The sequence below is a fragment of the Peromyscus eremicus genome, chromosome 17, assembly GCF_949786415.1.
Source record: "Peromyscus eremicus chromosome 17, PerEre_H2_v1, whole genome shotgun sequence".
Lineage (NCBI taxonomy): Eukaryota > Metazoa > Chordata > Mammalia > Rodentia > Cricetidae > Peromyscus > Peromyscus eremicus.
Window position 1 is genome coordinate 27,430,708 of NC_081433.1, and position 16,558 is coordinate 27,447,265.

The following is a 16,558-nucleotide window of genomic DNA, read 5'->3' on the forward strand; positions in this document are numbered from 1 at the left end:
AGGCTTTGCTCTGGGGGAGTCGTGCTATGAGCAGTCCCTCATAGATCTTGGTGAGAGAGAATTGGGGGCCTCTTGCCAGCAGCTTGTGAGGGAGCTTCAAAGTGAATTTTCCTACTGTTCAGCCTCCGGTCCAAGTTCGGTTTTCAGATACTATTGCATCTCCTGACAGCTTAATTTCAACTTAATGAGTCATCCCGACCTCGAATCACATTCTCAGCTGTTCTCAGGTCTCTGCCCCTCAGAAGTCCTGTTTCTGGTTTTATGCAGCACTTGTTTTTTGGCATAATTTGTATGCAATAGTAAATAACTATTGCATTGTCTAAATAGTAGCAGAGTATTTCACTTTTGCAAAGGATTTCCACCCAGATCATTTTGCTACTTCTGACATAACTGAAGCCTTCTTTCCATTCATAAGGCAAAATATAAATTCATACTCCATTTTACTTTATATTATAAATGAATACTTTTTTTTTTTTAAAAAAAAAAGGTATTTCTAACAAGATTTCTTTAAAATATCAGCAGACTAATTTGGTCTGCTTTTCAGAAATGGGTATTTAAATTAGACACATTTGACAAACCGTGTCTTCAGGATATAAGAGGGGTTTTGAGAGGTTGGCTGGTGTTTTGTGCTTGCTCTGGGGAGCTCTGTACCCTAGCCTTCCACATGTATCACATCTATGGAAATTTAGCAATTGAAAGGGAAAAGGGGTATGTGTATTGTGTTAGTAACAGTGCAAGGCCCGGCTAGCTCAATGCCCGGTTATCTCAGTCGGCAGAGCATGAGATTCTCAGTCTCGGGGTTGTGGGTTCGAACCCCACATTGGGCGGCATGTTGTTTTGGTTAGTAACAGTTGCCTTGCAGGAGGATGATACCTGATAGAAACGGTGTAGGGTGGGGGAAGGGTTTCCTTTGGTTCATGGTTTCAGACCATCATCGAGGCAGGCAAGGCACAATGAAGCAGCTTAGTTCACTGAAGCAGAAGCATTGAGGTAGAGGCTGCCACTGGCCTCATGACAGACCTCAGAACAGTGTGTGAGGCAGGAAGCAGGAATTTATAACAGACCTCAGAGCAGCGTGCAAGGATCCGTATGGAAGAGAGGCTGGAAAGCCTGTAAGAGCCGTTAAGTTTCAAACCCAGGACAAATGGCTGAGATGCCTATGTACATATCAAAGTGGGCCTGGCTACAGGTTCTCCCAGCATCCCTCAGTCCCTACCTGTTACAGGGTATGCCTGGCATACCTGGCCTTCTACCCTGAACTCCCCAGCCCGGGGACCGGGCTGCCCTTCCCCCAGAGGCTCTTCCCTATATAATCCAGACATTCTAGTTAGCCGCCCTTTTGTACCTTTGACCTCTGGGCTGCTGCACCTGGTTCGCCTCTCTCCCTTCCCCTCCCCCTCTCCCCACACAGCCCAGCTCAGCCTGGTCATGTCCACTCTGGACTCTCCCGGATGTCCCTGCCTCTGGTTGTACTCTCCCAAATATCTACAGTAAACTTTCTCCGCCACCACACCTAGGAGCAGTCATGGCCTTTCCTTTCTCTCTTTTTCTTTCTTTCTCTCTTTTTCTTTCTTTCTTTCTTTCTTTCTTTCTTTCTTTCTTTTTTCTTTCTTTCTTTTCTTTCTTTCTTTCTTTCTTTCTTCCTTTCTTTCTTTCTTTCCTTTCTTTTCATTCAAGAGCCAGAAGTGACAGATGACTGAAGGCAAACACCGTCTTCCAGACACAACAGGACTCATGCACATAGGAATTCACAGAGACTGTGGCAGCATGCACAGGGCCTGCACAGGTTCAAACCAGACAAAAATCCCAGCACTGACAAGGGGATGTAGACACAAAGTCCCACCCCTTAACCAAGAAGCCATGGATACCTGCTGAGGAAGGGAATATCCATCACTTTCTTCAAGAAAGTGTCATTAGGTATATCAAACACACCCCACCCTGGGCAGGCCCCATGCCCAGGAGTAATTGACCAACACAAAATGGACTCCATGGGGTTGTGTGTGTGTGTGTGTGTGTGTGTGTGTGTGTGTGTGTGTAATCTTTTTGTTTCATTTGGTATTTCTTTTCATCTTATTGTTTTTGTTTTATTTATTTACTTATTTATTTTGAGAGAGGGACAGAAAGAAAGACTATAAGTCAGATGGGTAGAGAGGTGGGGAGGATCTGGGAGGAGTTGGGGGAGGGGAAGGAATATGATCAAAATATAATGTATCAAATTGTTGAATAAATATATTGTATTCTCTACATTTAACAAATAAGTTACATATCTATATGTATATATGCATTCTAAACAACAACAAAAACCCAGCAGTGTGAGGCAGGAAGGCTGCTCCTGCATGTCAGTATAGCAACCAGACACACTGTATTTGGTGCTGGATGGGAAACCCAGCATGGCTCAGCAGACTATACCAGACTTCCAGAAACCATTCTCTGGTAGAAAGGAGGAACCACACCTGAGCTCTTCTCCAATTCCACAGTGGTGTGGCAGTGAGTGGGGGAAGGAAAGCCTGGCATCAAGATTAACATGGGAAAGGAGCTGCTGGCAGGGGCAGTCCTTCCCCACTTGGGCTCCAGTTTGCAGAGAGCTTAGCAGCCTTTGATCCCCAGGGCTTTCCTCCAAGGGAGCATGAGTGAGACAAGCCTGGGCTGTACCAACGGTGGTGGTGGGGGTGTTAGGTGAACATAACTGTCTTGTAGAGGGCTACAGCATGGCCTGATGCTTTCTGAGCTTTTCAGGTGACTAGCCCACCCTACTCTCGGGTGTGCCTTTCCTTTCTTACTAAGCTCTCTATCACTATTTCTAGCCAGGGGTCCCGATCCAATTCTTGGCCATGAGCACAGGCCCTGGACACTTTAGCCAGTGCCCTGGGACTCAGATTCAGTCCTCTAACAGTAGAACCTGTTCTGCACTCAGAAGCTGTATTTAAACACAGAAGGTCATCTCATCATAGACTGAGGTATTTTCTTGCCCACCCATTTTTACTTCCCACTCTCTGGAAGACCACATAAAACAAATGAATTGCTCTTGGTTCTGTTTGCAACCCACCCCGTATTACAGGCAGGCCCAGGATGACTCAGGAATTTCAATTCTGGAATGGAGGAATCTCCTCGGGCTTTCTTGGCAGGTGATGGAAGGTTCTTCTGAGCCAGCTCCTTACCTTCAGTGGTAAGGGTGTTAATCTCACACCCTGTTTATCTGGGAGTCAGTGTGCGTGTTTGGGCAGGAGTTTAATCCAGAAGCTATATGGAGGTTCCTCACCTGCATTCAAGCAGAGCTGACAAAAATACCTGCAGACATCCTCAGCTACAGTTGGGATAGCTTTAGACTCCCTTCCTAAACTAGCACTCGGCTTCAATAGTTTCTGGCTCAAAGATAGCGTTCTAAATTTGAGGTGTTTCCAATGAGGATATGTGAAGTATGGAATATCAATATTAAAACCCATGACACCATATTCACAAAATAGCTACATGACATGCAACAAGAGTATATCTTTTTACCCTTGAGTTTAAATACAAGCATTCTAAGTTTCAAACCCATTTTCCAGACTTTTCTCTGAAAGCTGCTGCAGCCCTGGAACTGCCCCCTGTGGGTGGCTCATCTCATGCCACTGCCTGCTGTGACATGGCAGCTGATGAGAAGTTGGGAAGCCCTATCACAAGTCCATCAGTTCCTGGATAGGGTAAGGGACCTTCTGAGAACATTGCCCCATGGGACACTTTGTAAATTATCCTGTGGAGTTCAATGGATTAATACTTACGGCTTGGAGTTCGCCAGCCTCCGGAAACTAGAGCACGGAGCTGATTTCTAAATGTCTGAAGCTAGCACTACCTAACTATAAAGCTGATGTTAAATCACACAAACAAATCTGAATTTTGACTACCCCTCAGGGGCCACTCACTCCCATGGCTACAGTAGGCATACCCCTCCCCAGAAACAGCTATTATGCTAACCGCAGGGAAGGCATAGTCTTCCTTATCTCTACTTAGCAGCTGTCTGGTGTTTGCGGAACACCAGTACATATTTATTGAGCAATGGGATTTGTTTGTCCTTGTGAATGAAAATGTCTGATGCACACAGAGGGCTGAGGGAATGCACTATGTTTTTGTTTCTGTAAATCCAGTGGTGGATTAGTCCGGGCCCGCCTATTTCTGGGTGACCCTAACTCACCTTGCCTATCTGGTACTTTATCTTGTCAAAATTCCTTTCATTGTTATCATTCCTATCTACCCTGACTCACAGTTGGGGCCCTTGACAGACTAAGTGTTTAATCCCTGGAGTCCATGTCTCTAGACTCTGGGTCCCTCCTCCTTTGCTGACTCTGACTTGTGAGTGAGTGTTAGGGAGGTAAGCTTGCCCTTGAAGCCCTGGAAAGGGTTTTTTAAAGGCAGTGACTTAAGGACCTCTGTGATTCTGTTTGTGTGTCTGTTTCTGGTGTCCTTTGGAAATAGAAAGAAAGAAAAAACAAAAACAAAAACACAGCCCAGAGTTAAAAGGACAGTGGCTTCTGCTGCCCATGGCCTGGCTGCCCCCAAGGGATGGTCATCTGTAACCAGTGCCCATCTCTAAAGCCTTTTGAAAGAATAATGGGAAGGAATGGGAAGCTCCTGAATTCCCCTTAAACTGCCCCAGTATGTAATTTGAAGCCAGGCCCAGCAACCCAGCAGAGAAAAATACCTGAGTGACAGAAATGTCAAAGGGGAAACCTGTCAACAATGGCATCTGATCCCCAGGGGAGAAGCAGACTATTGGTCCCCACAGTCCTGCAGCTTGCCAGCAAACCCAAGATCTGCCTGGGTTGACATTTTCACCCAGTCAAGTGTTCCCTCTTCAGGAAAACTCTCAAGAGGCCCTGTAAGGTAAACTACCTGCTCTCCCAACGGTCATTGACATCAATGTCACCCCCAGAGGTAAAGAAGGAGTCCTGGTGTCAGCCAGCGACAGTTCCATGAAAGCATCCTCTGGGTAATGCTCTCCGTTGAGCGTGTCCCAGTGCAGGCTCCTCTCTGAGCACGAACGTGCAGTCCCTCCCGGAATTCTCTCATAGTGCGAAAACTCATTTCAGAAGAAGAAAGCGAGGCATGGAGAGGGTACTCTCAAGACAACAGGGCTCTGAAGACGAAGAATCATCATCTGACACCAGGCTGCTGATGGAGGAGCTGGAGAACAGGACACGCAGCCGTGGACACCCACCCGGTTTGTTCTAACTGGCCTCCACAGCCCTGGGGACAAGGACTGGTCCACCTCCGTCATTTCTGAAGGTCTTAAAACCTCACACTTTGCTTTTCTAGAGAAAAACCAATAGCCTTGACTTATTTCTTTTGCCTCTATTACAAGTAAGTACCTACTGGATGTGTGAAAGAACGTTTCCTTTTTCTTTTTCCTTTTGTTTGTTTTGTTTTGTTTTTGTAGAAATGGTTTTATGTAGTCCAGGCTGGCCTCAAACTCACCAGGGAGCCAAGGATGAAACTGAACTCATGATGCTCCCGCCTCCACCACCCCACCTTCTCAGCATTGTGATCACAGGCATGCACCACCCGATCCAGCACTGAATGTGTGTTTTGAGAGGATCAAGCATGCCCTACATGAGCTTGCAGGAGTGTGTATCAAAAAACATATTCAACCCAGCAAGGGCACTAGTACAATGGTCAAGTTGGTTCCAAAAATATTTTGCATCATTTGAAGGGGTGGGGGGGGAGAAATGTCAGAATAAAAGTCCCTCTTTCAATGCAAAATTCCTAATGTTCTGCAAGGCAATAATAGCATGACCCAGAGGTTAGGAGGATAATGTCTCTACCAGCAAAAAACTATAAAGAAATAAATAACCCACAGCAGTATCAGGTCTTGACCAAAGTTAATGGCAAGGGCTGGAGATGTGGTAGAGCCGTTGCCTGGTATCTGCAAGTCCCCGGGTTCAACTCCCAGCACTGTCAAAAATAAAACCAGTTGACAAAGGTGTACATTTCCTATGTAGCTTCTAACTATGTTTCATATTTAAAATCACTTGAGATTTGGAAACCCTGAGGCCTAAGCTCACACTTGTGTTAGTTCCTCATGGCCACTACAATAAACCACTTCAGATGCAGCACTTAAAGCAACTGAACTTTATTTTTTACAGGTCTGAAGGTCAAGGGGCTAAAACGGGTGGGAGAGGTCATAGTCCTGCTAGAACAGTGGTTCTCAACCTGTGGGTGTTGACCCCTTTGGGGTCACAGATCAGATATCCTGCATATCAGATGTTTACATTACAATTTGTAACAGTAGCGAAATTACAGTTATGAAGTAACAATAAAAATATTTTATGGTTGGGGGTCACCACAACGTGAGGGACTGTGTGAAAGGGTCACAGTGTTAGGAAGGTTGAGAACCGCTGCCCTAGGAGTTCTAGGAGAGAACCTGCTTCCTGCCTTTTTCCAGCTTCCAGAGGCTGCGAGCACCCTTTAGTTTGTGCCCTATCCTCGGGGGGCTTCTCAAAAGCCGCAGTGTGGTACTTTCTCTGACCCCAGCTTCTATCCTGGTGTCCCCTCTCCTTGACTTGTTTTGGTTGTCAACTAGGCTGAATTAAGAGACTCCTAAGGCAGTTAAACGTATCTATGTGTCCATGGAGGGTTTTAATGAGAGTGAGAGATAAAAACTGGTTGGACAGGTTAGGGATAGGATTCTTGTCTTTGGCTAGAAGCCAGAAATGTCGGGGCTGCTGCCTCAGCTGGAGGGATAAATGTCAGAAGGGGGCTCTGGTTCCAGTTGGATTTCATGTCATCTTTTTTCTCCTTTCATTCAGCCTACATAGACATGAAACGTGACTGGGACTGAAAGGCCCCTGGACACCATGGGTGAGCCAGCTGGACTGACTCTGTCCCCGCCTGATAACCCACCCCTATTCCTCAATCTAAAAAGGTGTTACTCATCTCCCGATGAGAAATGTCTTTGTTAGGGTTTCTATTGCTGTGAAGAGACACCATGACCATGGCAACTTTTATAAAGGAAAATCATTTAATTGGGCATCTTATAGTGTCTGGCTGAGGGGCCCGTGGTGTCCCCCTGTCATCTTCTTTTCTCTCCCCGCCCCAAGCCTAAATTCCTCCTCTTACTTACTCTCCCTGCCTGGAAGTTCTGCCTATACCTCCTCCTTCACTATTGGCCAATCAGGTGCCTTAGGCAGGCAAGGTAAAACAGCAATACATTTTTACACAGTTACAACCATACACTTCCTCCAACAAGGCCACACCCACTCCAACAAGGCCACACCTACTCCATCAAGGCCACACCCCCCATTAGTGCCACCCCCTTTTGGGGGCCATTTTCTTTCAGACCACAAGAACCCTCAGTGATGCCCCTCCCCGGGCCCTGCTGTAGCGATACAGGGACTCCACTTGCTTTCTCTCTCTGAAACTCTGGGTACCAACCCACAAGAAAGAAATGCTTTTCTAAAGATGCCTCTTCCTTGTGGTTCCCGAGATTCCTTCTTCGGATTTGCAAACCAAGAACCTGGAGCCTCAGATTCAGTGGAAGTTTTGAGTGAGCTTGTACTTCTGGCACCCTAACTAATGAGCTTCGCCAGCCCAAGGCAAGAACGCCTGTCAGTATCGCACTGACATCTGGAACACTGACTGAGAGGAAGAGACCCACTGATGCTGCCAGCACCTGCCAACCAGTGGCCCAGGGATAAAGAAGCCCAAGAAAATAGGAGTGTGCAGCATCTTCGTTCCTCAGATGTCTGTCTCTGTTGCTGTCGTCTTTCCCTAACTCCAGTCTCCAGCTTCTTTGGCCTCTCCAACAAGGACTCAACACTAGTGCCTTTCTGTCAAACTTCCAGCCCTTGAGCCAAAGTATCCATCTTCTTGGGCTGAATAGCTAAATGAAGGCCATTAGTAGACTACCCAACCCCCATCATGTGAATAGTGTTAGCTAACTCCCCACGTGTGTGTGTCTGTCTGTCTGTTTGTCTGCCTGTCTCTCCTGTCTCTTCTGCATCTCTCTCAGTTATGTTCCTCTGTAGAACCTAACACATCACATCACTCTAGGACAGTGGTTGTCAACCTGGGCATCATGACCCCTTTGGGGGCACATATCAGATATCCTACATATCATATATTTACATTATAATTCATAATAGTAGCAAAATTACAGTTATGAAGTAGCAACAAAATAATTTTATGGTTGGGCACCACAACAACATGAAGGACTGTGTTAAAGAGTTGCAGTGTTAGGAAGGTTGAGGACCACTGCTCTGGGACCACCTAGATAAACCAGGATCATCCTTCCATCTAAATACCTATAGCTTAGTTATATCTACAAACTTTTGCCATTCAAGGCATATGCACACAGATTCTGCAAAGAAACTCATGGGCGTCTGCAGTGGGTTCTTTTTTTTTTTTTTTGGTTTTTTGAGACAGTGTTTCTCTGTGTAGCTTTGCACCTTTCCTGGAACTCACTTTGGAGACCAGGCTGGCCTCGAACTCACAGAGATCCGCCTGGCTCTGCCTCCCGAGTGCTGGGATTAAAGGCGTGCGCCACCACCGCCCGGCTGCAGTGGGTTCTTACTCCCCACCCTAGCCATTAAATCAGAACACGTGGGACCGGGAAACAGGCAGTAGACATTTTCTCTGCTCAACCATCCCCAGGTGATTCAAGTGTGAAGCAGCATTGAAGAGCCACTGCTCTGAATAATCGCTCAATCCTTGGTGGTGTTCTTCAATGGGACACTAAGAAAACATCTTGTCTTCCCTTTAGAAGTTGTTAACATGCCTCCCCACCATGTTCTTCTCTGGACCATGGACTGTTCTGAGATTAAGGTACCTGGAAAATCAGAGTTACAGAAATCTGCTCCTTAAAAGCCAGGGACGGGAGTCCCATGTGAAGGATGCCCTCCTTTGTCCAGAAGGCAAGGATTATTGTTTCCTGAAAGGAAGGGAGGCTGAGGCAAGGGAAACTTGAGCAAACAAACCTTGTCAAACTGACCTTTTGCTCCTGGCCACTTCTCAATCCAGTGAACTATTCTATCCCAAACCTCTGTGCCTTTTCATGCTGTCATAAATGCCCCGTGCAGTAGACAAATGTCTAGCTCCAACTGCTCCTGTAGTCTTCACTCCTTTACTAAAGTGCCCCTGCCACGTCAAATTTGAATTCAGTAAACACTCATGTGCTTCTGATGATCTGTCCTACATCAATTTAGTTCTAAGGTAGAGTACCCCCCGCCCCCAACTCCAAGAAAGTGCTTGAGAGAGCAGAGTTAAAAGTTGGCTTCCCTTGGGCTTTATTTGTAAATACTGGATAATTTTTCTTAGCCAACTAACAATTTTATCAATAATTCCCCAGTTCGCAAAGTTTCTGATTAACGTGTGCATTTGTTTCTGCCCCTGAGCGTGACGCTGCCCTCATCCACTGTAAACTTGACAAGCCACTCTCGGCTCTTGCCCTCCTGAAAAATGGAGCCAGAGCAACTCATTACTCGCAGGGTAGCGGCGACAGTGGGGGAAGGGGCAGGACACATGATTGAGATGCCATCTGTCAACATGACCGGGGCAGGACTGGAGGGAGAGCCAGTCTCAAGTTTCCGTGGCCAAGAATCGTGATCTGTGGACCACAAAGGACTGAGGCTCATAAACACTGTTCAAATAATAAAGCAAAAATAACATCTACAGGCACATACCCACCCATCTATCCATCAATTATACCTTACGGCTGAAAGCAGAGAGGAGCTGTGAAAACAGTCTGCGAAGCCCTCCCTGGAAATCTTGGTGTGTTTCCAAACACATAAAACCTGGAGCAGCAATCCTTTCTCTGGTCTAAGCTTATTGCATTTCGCAACCATAGACCAAAGAGCCTCTGGGTAAACCCTTCCCCAGGAACTGATGGTAACTGTCCACACAGACACCTGAGTTTACTGTTCTGTAGCTGTTCTTGTCATTCGATTAAAATAGCAGATTGTTCTTAAACTTCTTAGTGGCGTGAATAATATTCCTGGAAATGCTGAAAAGCCCCAGAAATGCTGAGGATGCATGAAGAAGGTGGAATGGATGCGTGGGATTCCCCCAGGTGCCGCCCTCATCTCTTATGTTCGTCTCTGGCTGCACCTGTGGGTAAACCTGTTCTCTTTAGTAAAAGGCTCAAGCTGGTTGGTGGCAAGGTTGATGGGTTTCCCATTGCTGAAGAAGGCTGACATCACTGCTCCTGGGAGCCAGCGACCAAATTTCCTGTGGCCCTGGTTTCCAAATCACCTCCAAGCAGCAGAACCAACTTTCCAAGTAAAATCACAGGTCTGTGACAGAAGTGGAAAAGCTGTTACCGGAGAGTTTTATCATCACGCATCTTAGAGAAGAAGTTCCACTTCATCCTAATAACTTGATGACCCCACATTTGTGAAATTGCTTACTTGCTAAAGTGTATTTATAACCCCCGAACCAATACTGTGCTCTTGTGAGAAACTGCAGACATCCACGTATCAGTGAAAGAATTAAGGCACACGACACTCATATTTCTAGCTGAGGTTGAATAAAGCATTAGATGGCCTTTTTTGTTTTGGGGCCTGTGGTGGTTTGCGTGGGAACATTTCCCCCACAGGCTCAGGTATTTGAACACTTGCTTGTGAGTTGGTGTCACTGTTTGGGGAGGTCTGGGTGGCAAAGCCTTGCCAGAGGAGTACAGGGCACTGGGAGGAGGCTTTGAGATTATAGTACTGTCCTGTCTTCAGTTTGCTCTCTCTGCCTCTTGCACGTGGTTAAGGATGTGAGCTCTCATACTCCTGCTCTGGCCGCTGCACCTGCTGCTCACTGACATCCTTCCCCACCATGATGGACTCTTAACTCTCTGGAAACATAAGCCAAGATGAGCTTTTCATTCCATGAGTTACTTTTGTTCGTGATGTTTTTCACAGTGACAGAAAAGTAACTAATGTGGTGGGTGCCTAAGTGTCCTTTATGTGACTTATGTAGGACCTTCACATTCTCATTGTTTTTTTAACCTCTACCGCTGCAAGGAGGCAGGGGTGTACCTTGCAGAGAACATGCATCATCAGGGAAGCTCCATTCAGGCTCAGGCTGTAGTGCTTTTGGCCACAAGTTCAATGTCAATGAGTCAACACTATATATATTGAGCAAGTTATTATGAACAGAAACAGAAATAGGCATTAACATAATAAAAGAAAGCTATGTGTTCTTCAGTTGACAAAATATTGTTCCCAGAGATTAGCAGGAAACAAAGATTCCTGTTTTGTGCCTGCCATGACTTTACAAACCATGATTTTATAAACCATGTCTCCTGGATTACAAACAACAATTGTAGCTTTGCTTAGAAAAATATCTGGCTGACAACATAAGTTAGATACTGAAGTTCCAGGAACAGAAGCAAAAACCACCTCCATAGCAATAAAGTAAAGCAACAGGAAAGAAAGACAAAAGAAGGGGAGGAGCCACAGGTGGGAAGGGACATATTTAATTGCCTCAGTAAAAGGCCCCAAGAACAGCTGCCAGCCACAGAACTGGAATTTTCTAGAGCAAAGAATGTCTAGGAGACTCGTAATAAATGCCCCATTGGGCATCCTAAACTCCTGATTGGCAGCTCTGTACTAAAGTCTGCTGTTTGCTTGTTTACTTACTAGCTCACTTATTTACTTGAGAGTCAGGGTCTCATTCTATAGCCCTGGAAAGCCTTGAACTCATGATGAGACCAAGTTGGCTATCTTACATCTACATTTCGTGACGAGGGTGCTGGGGATGCTATGAATGTGTTGCTCTGATTGATAAATAAAATGCTGATTGGCCAGTAGGCAGGCAGGAAGTATAGGCAGGACAAGCAGAGAAGAGAATTCTGGGGAAAGGAAGGCTGAGTCAGGAGTCGCCAGCCAGACACAAAGGAAACGAGATGTAAAAGATAATATGAGCTGGGCGGTGGTGGCGCACGCCTTTAATCCCAGCACTCGGGAGGCAGAGCCAGGCGGATCTCTGTGAGTTCGAGGCCAGCCTGGGCTACCAAGTGAGTTCCAGGAAAGGCACAAAGCTACACAGAGAAACCCTGTCTCGAAAAACCAAAAAAAAAAAAAAAAAAAAAGATAATATGAACTAACTAGACCTTATAGCCAAACATATGATTAATTCTACAAATCATCTTAGACTATGTGTTTATCTCAGAGATATTTTAATGCAAATAAAACAAGCTAGCAAGTGTATGGACCAGCAGTGACCCCAGTTCTTTCCATCAAAGCTTCTCAAACTTTTTCTGTTCACAATGCTGTTTTTAATAAATAAAATTTTATCCAACCCCAGGTATACAAAGGAAGAACACATATCAAGCATTTAGTGATAATGAATCATAGATAAATTTATTTTAAAATAACTCCTTGGTGTTGCACATGTGTTTTTACAAATTATGAAAGTTCTTAGATAAAGAATTAAATCATAGGTGAATGTCTGCCATTGCAGGAAGTATAGTAGAACATCTCCAACATTTTTCTTTCCTTTTCTTTTTTTTCCAGACAAGGTTTCTCTGTATTCAAGTATTCAAACGTAATATAAGCCAAAGATATACTAACTAGGTACTTGCATGCTGATACATGGTGACATTACAGGTCTGCTTTCCATAATTAATCCACTATATCTCTCGAAGAGCAAGCAGCATGCTTTTAAGTATGGTATAGTAAAATCTCTGTAGTGTGAGTGTTATTTGCCATGTGGTGTGATGGCCCACACAGTTTAGAGTATGCATACTGTGTGTGCAGAACCAAGGCTGCAGTGGAGTTATGGGACACAATGATGGAGTCACGTGACACAATCTGGGCAAGCCTTGTTGGAAACACCTGGAATTTATTATTCATTTGATCTTGAGTTATTTTATTATCATCACATGTAAGAAACCTTTCCCTCTTTTCAAACTTTTTACACATCTCCATCTCCACATTTGGAATTTGCCATAAGTATTTTTATGTATTTTATATATTCTTTGACTAAATGGCTCCTTAACAACCATACTGGATTCAACAAATAGTACAATAAAGATGTAATTCATATTAAAAGAGACTGTTGGCATATACTGTGGAGCTTTGTTAAAACTGATAAATTTATCCCAGCCATTACCACTGAACCTAACTTTATTCTTGTGTATTCCAATTATACTTTTATAATTGACAAATGCCTGAGTCTCCTTGGCATTTGGGGAGGCTTTGTCTTGGCTCACCAGCTGTGAGTACCTCTCAGGAAATGCCCTGCTTTTAGAGACCACACGGTAAATTCAATGTGAGGGCAAGCTACATTTTATGGAAATGGCCCATCACACACACACACACACACACACACACACACACACACACACACACACACACACGTTCTATGGACTTCCAGAGGCCTGTACTCCTTGACCACACTCATGTTGAGGTGTTCCCTCAGGGAACATACACCCCTTCTCTCTTTGTCCACGGCTTCCAGCTCTAGTTGAAGAGTTGGGATTTTCTTGGAAATAGAATTCACCTTAGAGTCGGGTCACCATTACAGCTTCTTATGATAATAGAGCTAACTATTTTTAAGGAATAATACAATTATAGCATTAACAAGTTTTAGGGATTTTGGGTTCATCATTTGGCTGGGAAGTTCTCAAGAGTTCTTCACAAACCCCATATGCTGAAAATTGCCATCTTCTGAAGAGTTCCTTAAAGTCCTTCCTATTGACTGGGGTGACAAGGTTTCTTTAGGCCACCTGGGCTGACCTGGAACTCCTGGACTCAAGGGACCCTCCTGCCTCACTCTCCTAAGTAGCTGACATTTCTGGTGTATAGCATTGTTCCCAGCATGGAAGGATTATTTTAGTTGGTGGCTTTATTCAGCTATGTTTCTCTATTTTGTACTAGCAGGAGAATTCTCATACCCTCTTCATACTTCCAATGGCAGAGTGGCCCACAGGCTTACTCTCACATACCTTCACCCACCCATGGGTGGACTTGGGTTACTGCTGAATGTTCAGCCTTCATACTATTATAACTTTTTTCTATCCTGAGAAGCTATGATTCAGTTCCACCTTCTAGTAATACTGTACAAACTACATGCCAATTAATTTTTAGATATTATCTCAATCTTCATACTGACTCATAAGCTTTTCAACTCTTTCAATCTATAAAAGTACAAACACATTCACTAGAAAGGCCCTCGCTCCCACCTTGACTTGGAGCCTTGCTTGCCCATGGATCTTCTCCAAGACCCATCAGCTTCTCCCCGACACACCCCACAGCTGTTGGTATAGTTGTATCCTCATCTTCCCTTTCCAAGGTTGTAGAATCCTTCACGTTAGAAAGAGGATCGAATCAAACAAAGACCTCACTCACCTCCACTGTGCCTGCTTGAGGTTAATCTTGCAGAGTCTCTGGGTATTATCAACCCTAGAGTTCCCAGGTTCGCCTGGAACCCTAAGAGGAGGATGTATTTTGAATACGTGGAGGGAGTCAGCAATTGTAAGAACCTGAGAGAAACAGGTTGAATATTTCTCTAGAGATAAGGGCATGATGAGATTTTTTTTAAGTTCATAGAAAACACTATTTGTGCAAAAACAACAACAACAACAAAAAAAACGCCACATAACAATCTGGAAACAAAAAGGAGATAGGAGAATGGGGATGCCTGGGAATCACATTCGAACGAATGCATGCCATTTCCCACACATCCCTGGGAGTGAAACAAACTCGTGCACTTATGGAGAAGCTTCCCTGGTGCTACTTGTAGGCCCTGTTCCTTTCTCCCGCCCCCAAGCACATAGCATGAAAAACCCCATAATGCCCTTATCTCTAGAGGCCAGTAGAGAGTATTAGAAAGAGGTTATGACACTGATTGGCACAGCAGGCAAGAAGAGCCAGGCCCAGCTGGATCCTGCTGGTTTAGAGAAGGCTTCTGATGACCTCTGGGAATTCCGCACCAAGAGGGGAAGTCACCAATACCTCTGCCAGGGGTAGCTTTTCCTTTACAATTTTAGCAAAGAGTTATTGAGACAGTGGTTCTCAACCTGTGGGTCACAACCCTTTCGGGAGGGGGTGTCAAATGACCCTTTCACAGGGTTTGCCTGAGACCCTCAGAAATCACAGATATTTCCATTATGATTCATAACAGTAGCAAAATTAGAGTTATGAAGTAGCAATGAAAATAGTTTTACGGTTGGGGGTCAGCACATCATGAGGAAGTGTATTCAAGGGCTGCAGCACTAGAAAGGTTGAGAACCACTGGATTAAGACCATCTGTTCTTTGACTTCATATGGGCAGCTCGGGCCTTCACTTCTTCCTCACTTCTTTAATATCCAGGCCTCCGATCTGCCAGAGCCCTCCTCGTCTCCCAATAACAGTCCCTTGACCTTCTCGATCACCATGCTTGTTATCTATGTCCACTGACATACTTCTCCAAGGGCCAGTGAATTATGGCCTGGGGGCTAAACAACAGCATGGTTGGTTTGAAAATACAACCTTACTGGACTATTTCCAGACCCAATCAATACAGTTGCTTTCATCCTAAAGGAGCCAGCTCAGGGTCACAGACCTTAGAACATTGACTGTGGCCTTTCACAGAACAATTTGTTGTCTCCAACCTGCTTTCACTGCCTTGCAGAGGGCAAGTTCTTGCAAGGGCTTTGTCTCTCTTAGGTTCCTGCATTGTCCCGGTGGCCAAGTCTTCTCTGTCCACAGGTTCACATTAGGCATCAGAGGCTCCAGGATGACTTTGGTTTTTTGATCCGAGGGTGTGCTCTTGGGGGATGACTTAGAGTTTCTGTTGCTGTGATAAAACACCATTACCACAAACAGCTTGAGGAGGACAAGTATGTCTCTCAGGTCATACTCATTGCTGAAGGAAGTTGGGGTAGGAACCCAAACAGCACAGGTGCCTGGAGGCAGGAACTGAAGCAGAAGTCACAGAAGAGTGTTGCTCACTGACTTGCTCCCCATGGCTTGCTTGGCCTGCTTTGTTATATAGCACTCAAGACCAAAAGCCTGAGGTGGTACTGCCCACCGTGGGTGGGCCATCCCATGTCAATCATAAGTCAAGAAAACATACCACAGCTTTCCCTAGTCCAGTCCAATAGGTGCATTTTCTCAACTGAGGTTCCCTCTTCCAAAATGACTCGAGCTTGTGTCAAATTGACATAAACCTAGCCAGCACAGAGTATATGATGAACTTAGTATCCCTAGAGCCTACCTATTGCATACTACAAAACAGGTACTACTAAACTACAGTGCAGGATGGCCACTAGATCCACAGTTGTATCATATTATCATCAAGAGCACAACACATGATCGTGGTTAACTCCATGTTAAGCAGCAAACACCCTGGAGTTACAGCATCCATAACCTGCTGTCAAACAAAAGTAACTTTTCCAGACCTGGCTCAGATTCCCATGCTAGGGATTTTAGGAAGGGGTGAAAGGCGAGTCATCCTTTGATTCTCATTTTAATCAGCATGCTTTCTCAAGAGGAACATCATGGATTCCAAGATGACAGGCTCCAGGGCTACTGACAGAAGTGTGCTGTGTTCTGTCTCCCTGTGAGAGCCAAAGGCAAGCTCCCTCTTGAGCTTCACAGAAGAGCTATGATGGAGGGA

At 45.1% G+C, this 16,558-nt stretch overlaps 1 non-coding gene across 1 annotated transcript; it reads left to right on the forward strand.

The window, feature by feature from the left end:
* Positions 1–754: 754 nt before the first annotated feature.
* Positions 755–827, forward strand: Trnae-cuc (transfer RNA glutamic acid (anticodon CUC)). Its single transcript has one exon. It is a non-coding gene; the product is annotated as a tRNA-Glu (tRNA).
* The last annotated feature ends 15,731 nt before the right edge of the window (positions 828–16,558 follow it).